An 8,836-nucleotide genomic window follows, 5' to 3' on the forward strand; every position below is an offset into this window, starting at 1 on the left:
TATTTTAGATGTAGTTATTCTTTGCACTTTTTCTTGAGAAAATCTCTTCTGGGGGAACTCAAATAATTGCAGTTTTCAGTTCAGTGGGGTCTTTGTGGTTGTGGTGGATTTTGTTACGGTGTGGGTTACGCTCCCTTGCAGATGGGCGCTTTTATCGCTGGCTTGGTTTCACTCACAAATAGACGACAGACTATAATGACAGCATAAGGCTCCCCTTTGAAACAGACAACACATTGTTCACTTTTTCTATTTGCATTGAAATAAAACACCTAATTCAGTGTGCAACAGTGTGACCAACTGGCCAGACTCATACACACACACACACACACACACACAAACGTTTGTGTTAATTAAGCAGGCACTGGTTCTGGTTTTCAGAGTTCATGCTGTATTTCTCATTAACTGAGAAGCAACAATGTGAAGAGAAACAAGCTTTAAAAATACATAAATATAATTTGGCAGGATTTCAGTCAGAATGAACTTGTGTACTTGGATGTGTAACTTTCTTCATGAACAGCAACAATCATAATAGTTCTTTCTACAAAAGCCAAAAAGTAAAAATGAATATTTGTAATATGTAAAAAACACCTTTAATCCCCAAATATGGTCATAACAAATGTCATAAATGATAAGTCACGCGTTAAACATTATTTTATCATCTCCAAACCCAAAGTACTGAGACCAAATGTCTGGGTTTCCACGACAGTGCTGTTCACATGTTCATACATAGTCTCTTCTGGTGGCTCCGTTGACTGACATGGTCTTTACAGCTGAGTAGCTCACCCGAGGAGCCGCGGCGACGTCACCGCTGGATACGGTAGCTGCTCTTGGGGGGCAGGAGCAGCAGAGCAGGGCTCCCCCAATGATGAGGAGGCAGGAGGCAGCCCAGCCAAAGTACAGAGCATTACCAAACTCTCTCTTTGCCGTCTCCTCCAGCATTGGGTCGTAGAAGCCCAAGACGATGGCGTTGGCTGTCCAAGACACGGCCACCAGCATCAGCAGCCCAGCCACCATGAACGTCACTCCAGCTGCCAACATGAGCCACGGCTTATTGCTGACATCCCGACTGCAGTTGGTACACTTTGCACCAGCAATGGACAGCCCAATGCCCACAATGCACAGCACCATGGAGACAATGACCAAAGCACGAGCCGCCTGCAGGTCCACCGGAAGCCCCAGCATGGATTCATGCACTTTACAGTGCATCTGTCCTGTACTCTGCACTGAACAGTTCATCCACAAGCCTTCCCAGATCACCTGGGAAATAACAATGTTCTGACCGATGTAAGCAGTTACTCGCCACATGGCAGGCCGCAGGCAACCATCACCCCCAGCCAGCCAGCCATGGCCAGGATTATCCAAAGATCTCTAAGCCCGCAGAGGCCATTGTTGGAGCTGAAAGTGAGCGGAGTCTCTTTTCTGGGACCCACGTTGCTCCGTGTCTGCAGGCTCAGCCCACCTGATTGGAGACAATATCGGAGCCCGTTGGCTCAAAGTCATTGACTTTTAGTGAGAGAGAGAGAGAGGGGGGGAGAAACTGATTCTACCTGCTTTTACACCAACTGAAGGTGGAGTCAGTTTCAGGCGGCATCATGTTACTTTCAAAGTAAAACTGCATTTGGGGATACTTTAATATTTTGTAGCTTTCTGCACATCAACTATCACAGTCACGTGGAAGAACTGAGGGAAACCTGAGAAGTTCATTTTTGATGTGGTTTAAGCAAGTTTCTTTCAAAGTTTAGATGACAGTAACACAACAGAAAGTACATGTTCTGTATGATATTGTTGATTTAAGTCAAAAGAGCATTGACATGAAAGCATTTGTTGACTTATATCTGCAACTGCAGTATCTGTGGACTAGCATCTGCTCTATTTTGGATTCCATAAAGTCTCGGCGTATTTGAACCTGGATGAAAACTGCTAAATCACCTTCTGAATGAAATATGTGTGGAAGAAAAAAAAAAAAAACAGCAACAATGACAGGCCTTGTTTTTGTAATAACCAAGAACATAAAACCTACTGGTTTCATGTTAGCAGGCCATGTGTCAGCAGGACTGTCTGAGATTTTATGAAATGGAATAAATCAAAAATGGAAAAAAATAAATCATCTATTTTCTCATATACAATGTTCATGACTGCAAGGGTAAGAATATTTATGTGTGTTGAAGGACTGAACATTCTATTCAGGTCTGCTATGCCTCATTGAGTAGAACATTTCATTCAACAAGGCATCATCTTTCAAGGAATGACAATATTTACATATTAACATTCATTATTTGTTCTATATGACACTTAAATAGATCCCAATCACTTGAAATTTGACTTGAAATTAGAGTGGTGTTTCTTTAATGACACGGAAACCGAGGGCAGGGGGCAGAGGAGGTTCTGTGTACAACCAGTAGGTCACTCGGGTGGTTCTGATAGAGCGACACAGCCTCTGAGGACCCCAGTGGTATGTATGGAAACACATCTACCTTCCTGAATCCACTGAATATGAGGTACAGCTGCTAAGATGACCACATGAACACTGCTGCGACTGGATTTAGCTTCCTTGTATCATGGAAGCATTTTTTTTTTTACGAAAACCTAATGGAGCCGTTGCAATAAAGGAAAATGTCTGAGAGAAATATGCACAATGAATGAATTGGTGACAAAGGTCAATTTCGGTTTGTACAGGGGTCAAAAGATAAAGTTGCTCCAATTTTGGTAAAAAATTATGCAAATTATTGTGTCACCATTCTTGCTGTTTTTACCCCATAACTCCATAATATTCAGCCACAGATGGTCCAAACTTTACTTTTTTGGAAACTTTGTGATCAGACAAATAATGCGGTGTAGTTTTCAATATGATTGGAGCATTTAAAAATTTTTACCCATGTGTAATTCTTCCATTGACCCCGATCTGGCTGCCTATTGAACATTTAGGTGACTAACGTGCTTTTACTATACAAATAATGGATGGTAAGGAGTCCAACTTAGAGAAATATTGGATGAAGAAAAGTTATATTGGACGACTTGCCATCCATCAATTGTTATGTTCTCCACCCCCCTCCCAAATTAAGCAAACAACAAAGAGTCAAGTAAATTAGATCAATTAATTTTGTGTGAACAGCATATGATTGATTCTGAATGCGATGAATGCTTCTAAAACGTCAGTAGCATGCTTGTCTACCTTCTTAGTGTTTTTGGCATCCTTGGAGTTCAATATTTCCACCAGTTCCTCCTCTGTGAACTCAGCAAACGTCGCTAGCAGACGGTTTTCTGCTGTTGTTGACATGTTTGTTGCCATTTTTTCAGCCAGCGTCTGTCAGCAAGTTCCTGACTTCCGCTACGTCATTAGTGATGTCATCTCATGAATAATTGTATGCCACGCTCTGATTGGCTAGCTGTTGGCAGTAAGCTCTAACGCTATCGGTCAGTGGGAACCGATCCAATATAACTTTTGGTCCTAGCCTTTTTGGATCCCTTTGGATCCAACATAACTTCTGGCGCCAAGCATGCCAAAATACAGGTAAATGATGGACAGAATTTGTGCCATATTTGGTACTTGTTTCACCATTTGAAAGATTCCCCTGTAATATTCTGTTATCTGCTTCTCTACTGAGTGAGGAGTTGTACAGTTTGATCACCTGAGGGACAAAGGAGTTTTTCAGTCTGTTGGTCCTGCACTTGGGAAGGAGCAGTCTGTGACTGAAGAGGCTCCTCTGGTTACTGATGATGGTGTGCAGAGGGTGACTGGCATTGTCCATAATGTACAACAGTTTGTCCAGTGTTCTCTTATCTGCCACCATCAACAGAGTCCAGCTTCATGCCAACCCAGAGCCAGCCCGCCGATCCGTCTTGTCCAGCCTGGATGTGTCCTTCTTGGATGTTCTGCCTCCCCCAGCACACCCACAGTGTTAAAAGAGGATGCTGGCTACCTACAGACACAGACTGGCAGAACATCCACAGGAGTTTCCTGCAGATGTTATATGACCACAGCCTCCTCAGAAAGTCCAGCCTGCTCTGTACCTGACCTGTACAGGTGGTTGGTGTGGGTTGTCCAGATGAAATACACCACAGCAGACGTCAAACATAAATACACACTGGGATTTAATGGAGGTCTCCAGGGTAGGTAATCCTTAAATACTGCCTTTGCATGGGATCATTATTTAGAATGCGGAAAGGAAAAGACCAAACTTTGTTAACATTTGTGCAAAGTAACAAAAGTTCTCAACTTACACAAATGCGTTGTTTCTTATTTGGTTTTCACTACAGCTGAAGCTGGAAACTGCAGTTCACTTGTCTCAGCAGGGGGCATTCATGTCTCTGGTCCTCAGCCTTTTAACTTTAAGAGATGCCCGGGAAGACCTTACGGAGTCATGAGGTCACTGCACAGAAGTGACTGAGAGGCTGATACATCCATCCATTTTCTATACCCACTTACTCCAGTTAGGGATCACAGGACTTTATTAGAGATGCACCAGTAAAATATGTATAAAGTATCACTACTATTGGGAATTTCATGGCATAAGCACCAAATCTTGCACAAATCTGATGTGTTGTGTTCTTACACACTGAACCCATTCCAACCACAATTCCATTGATTTAAATATATGAGGTTGACATGATGTCAAATTTTTGTTTCTTTTTATGTTTCAAACAGTGCAAGATTTGGTGCTTTTTACCATTAAACACACAATTGTTTGCTTTCTTATTACACTATAATTGTATGTTGTTATTTAGATGGTGGAAATAAAATATTCTACTGTATGTGCCAAAGAGCAAAACAGGCACAGCGGTCATCCACCATGGTTGTCTGAGGTCAGTCATATGAGTGCCTCCTCCTATAGACGCCTTTACTGTGTCAAATCTTATGCGTAATCACGTTCTCGCTGGGGAGGCCGAGATTTCGTTGTCAGTGTAAACAAGTGTTTGCGGGTGGTGGAGTGGACAAGCAACAAGCAACTTGTTTGCAACATTGCGTTGCTATGGAGGTGAGTTCAACCAAAATATGTATTGTGTTTAACTACGATATATAATTGTGAGTCTTTAATGTGAGTTTTTTAAAAAAAAAAAAAAAAGAAAAAAAAAAGTGTTGCTGCTAGGGTTGCGTGTCGAGAACCGGTTCTTTTCAGATATCCTTAAGAAATGATTTGATTCCCTTATCGGCCCTTCAGAGTGGCCGTTATTTTTGGGGGTGTTTGTCAGGAAAATGATCATTTCTCTACATTGATTACAGACCCTGCAGCGGGTCTGTATAATCAACCGTTTCTGCAGCGCGGCTTTGCTTTGAAGCTTGAACCAATGAAGCAGTGCTTCAACCTTCGATCTGCTGCTTTGTTGGTTCTTTGTTTTATTTTGCTTTATCTTAATTTTCCCCCACTAAAGCCCTAAAGAACATATGTCTGTGAGTAATATTTACCTTTTTTATGTTAAACCGACCTGTTATGGTCTTCTGAAACAGTTGATAGATGTCTTTTCTAACTTAAAAACAGGACCAATGCTAACGCGTTAGCATGTCTACGGCATTTTCAATGTTAAAGTTAGCATTAAGCTGAGCCATTATCAAGCCTCCCTCTCCAGCATGCAAAGGATTGTGGGATAATCTAAAACTGTTATATGGGGCACTACATTCTTTCTCAAAACCTGATACAACAAGCTACATATTAATGGAAGTCAGATACTCGATACGTGTGACAATATTGATACATTTGTGTGCTTAGTACTTAGATGCTTTCATAAATTATAGTGTATGGTGTTTGTGTGGAACCCAGTTTTTTAATACTTTAGTGATAATGTTTATTCTGTGCTGTATTAGTATTTTCTTGTGCACAGTCATTTTCACCTTTTTGTTGCCTTTACCCTGTCCCAAATTAACATCACAACCTACATGTTTGTTTGATAAGATTAGTAACACCAAGAGCCTTCATATTTTTCAAATTTATGTTTTTTTTTTCTAATCCCAACTGACCTGATTTCAAAGCTAAATCCCCAAACAGGCCCAGACAGAGAGAGAGAGAGTGAGATGGCAAGGTTACTGTATTTGGGTACAAATGTACACTCCGTTGCTAGTTTATCAGGTACACCTGGTGAAATGCCCTGCAGCAAATCTCCCTTCAAGAAGAAATGAAGATGCATCCTCTTAAAAATCAATACCGTGAGCCACTACTGATGATGGCTGCGTGATGCCTTATTTAGCATTTGGCTGTTTTTTTCTGAGCCCAGATGACAGTGTCTATTCAGAACAGCGCTCAAAGCACAGTTCAGTTTACTTTCTTTGGAGTCCTTTTTTTTTCAGTAGACAAAATACCAGATTCTTCATAAAGTTTTGTTTGACCATGACTGCCTCCAATCAGCTTCAGATCCCACCAGGTGCAGAATAGTGCTGTGCAATACTGCAAGATTTAGTATCTGTTCAATACCAAGTAAATACAGGGCCAGTGTTATAATTATTCTTCTCTACAAGAGTCAAGACAGACGTTAGACTACCAGAGCAAGAATTTTAGCTGAGGAAGCTTCTGTGATTTGAAGCGAAACGTCCTCACGTCAAGCAACCCAGTCCAGTCGAAGATTCAAGCTTCTCTACTGTGCATTTCTTGTCTTATCCAGAAGGATGATTAAATGCAGAAACAGACCCAGGAACCTAAAAATGTCACTTTTTCCTCTTTTATTCACCAGGATGGATATAAGTTGCAACAGTCAAAGGCTTCTGATTAACAATGATGATGTCATAAACAAGTTGCATGTGTTCCACAGGTATATACTCTCTTTAAAAGAGGTGCTGAATTGAAAAGAAAAACCTCTGAGACCTTTTGACCTGCACACATATTTAGTCTTATTGTACTGTACTGCAGGTAGAGGGCGCTGTTATTGCATCCTTGCTTTGCAGAGTGTCTGATCTTTTTAGTGCAGCAAATAACTGAAACAATACTTCACATGGTGATACAAGCACTAAATCCAGCACAAATTCTCCTTAGACATTACTCTTTTGCAAAAACCGACGGGCCACTTGAATTTTCAATAGGCAGCCATGTAGGGGTCAATTGAAGAATTACACAGGGGTTAAAATATAAAATCTCCAATCTCCAGTCATATTGAAAACTATACCACATTATTTATCTGATCATAAAGATTACAAAAAGGTATAGTTTGGACTATCTGTGACTGAATGTTTTGGAGTTATGGGGTAAAAACCTTAAGAATGGTGACAATTTCAGTTTGTACAGGGGTCAAAAGTTAAAGTTGCTCCAATTTTAGTAAAAAATGGTGCAAATTGTTGATTGAGCTACTTGGATTAATAAATGGAATAGTTTTGACTGTGTTGAGTGCTTGGTCTGTAAAGTAAAGGTCAAATAATGCTGACGTCCATTGAATTCTATGACATGTGACATATGTTACCCCATAACGTGATAACTAAGCATGATACATGGTGCAAACTATTCCTTTTTAAAACCCTATAAACTCAACCAATATTTTGCATCACCTTTGAACTTGACCCTTGTATAAACTTCTTGTTGTTTTTACCCCATAACTCTATAGAATTCAGTCATAGATAACTTTTTGGAATCTTTACAGTCAGACAAATAATGTGGTATAATTTTCAATATGACTGGAGCATTTTTATATTTTAACCACTATGTAATTCTTCAATTGACCCCTACATGGCCGCCTATTGAAAATTCAAGTGGCCCGTCATTTTTTTTTTTCAAAAGAGTAATTTCTAAGGTGTACTTTTGCAAAAATTGGTACTTGTATTACCATTTGAAGGATTCCTCTGTAAATATTCTGTTATCTGCTGCACTATTTAGATAACACTACTCTTTGAGGTTTGCTTCCCCAGTGAACAATCATTTCGTACACATCTCAAAAATCAACTGAAAGGTTCACGCAGTGTGTTCTTCAACAAAATATCTGATATCTCTATTGTTTCCTCGCTAGTCATGAATGATTCAAGATATATTCATTGACTTGGAAATGTTCATGCATGGTCATGCCTGACTTGGCTGCAAAAGTGACGTCTGCATTAAATTAATCATTTTATTTAGTTTGTTTAGTTTATAGGATGTAGGGACTGAGTGTGTCTGTAATTCCTAAATGGTTATGGTGATATTTTGTTAAACCCACTGAATGAAAGCTCAAATTCTGCACTAGAAGCACATCTTGATTGTTTCATTTGAACTCTGTTGTGGTGGTGTACACAGTACACAAACAAAACTACAGAAATTTTCACTGCCCCATTACTTACGGACCTGACTACTATTGCCAAATATTCATTCAGGACATTTTCATAGCATTACTATAATGCTAATATTGGGGTGTTTAATGCAGTTAAAGTTTTCATAATTCCAATTCTACATTCTCTACAAATGTGCATGTAGCCACTTGCAGAGCGCTTGGCTGCACATTCACCTATCGGGGTGGAGTGTGAGCGAGTCGGACCGGTTTCTGAGAGCTGCAGGTTTCTGTTGTAGGTTGTTGTTTCCGTCTCACAGGACGCTTCATCGCTAACAGACAGTTTACGATCAATACTTTGTGTTTCCATTCAATTCAAACCTGTGCTTCCTCTCAGGTTTAAATGAAATGTTCCAAAGTTCATTTCCGATTACGTATGCAGGGTCAAATCCTAACATAGGTCGCCTCAAGGTGCTACAACTGAACAAGGTTTAGACCCATCAGACCTATTGCTTGAGGATCCCCCTTGTTGTATCTAAGAAAAGCTGAGTCCCCCCCAAAAAACAAACAAACAACAACAAACAATATTAACAAACCAATAAACGAAATATAAAAATAACCTCATTCCAAATCTTTTCAGCACACATATACATTTAATCAACCCCATCTCATGTCAGTTCGT

General features: G+C 40.1%; 1 pseudogene; it reads right to left on the reverse strand.

Moving 5' to 3' along the window:
* Positions 1-564: 564 nt before the first annotated feature.
* LOC117508776 lies at positions 565-1,387 on the reverse strand (annotated as a pseudogene).
* Positions 1,388-8,836: the final 7,449 nt, after the last annotated feature.

This window comes from Thalassophryne amazonica, chromosome 4 (genome assembly GCF_902500255.1).
Source record: "Thalassophryne amazonica chromosome 4, fThaAma1.1, whole genome shotgun sequence".
NCBI classification, from domain to species: domain Eukaryota; kingdom Metazoa; phylum Chordata; class Actinopteri; order Batrachoidiformes; family Batrachoididae; genus Thalassophryne; species Thalassophryne amazonica.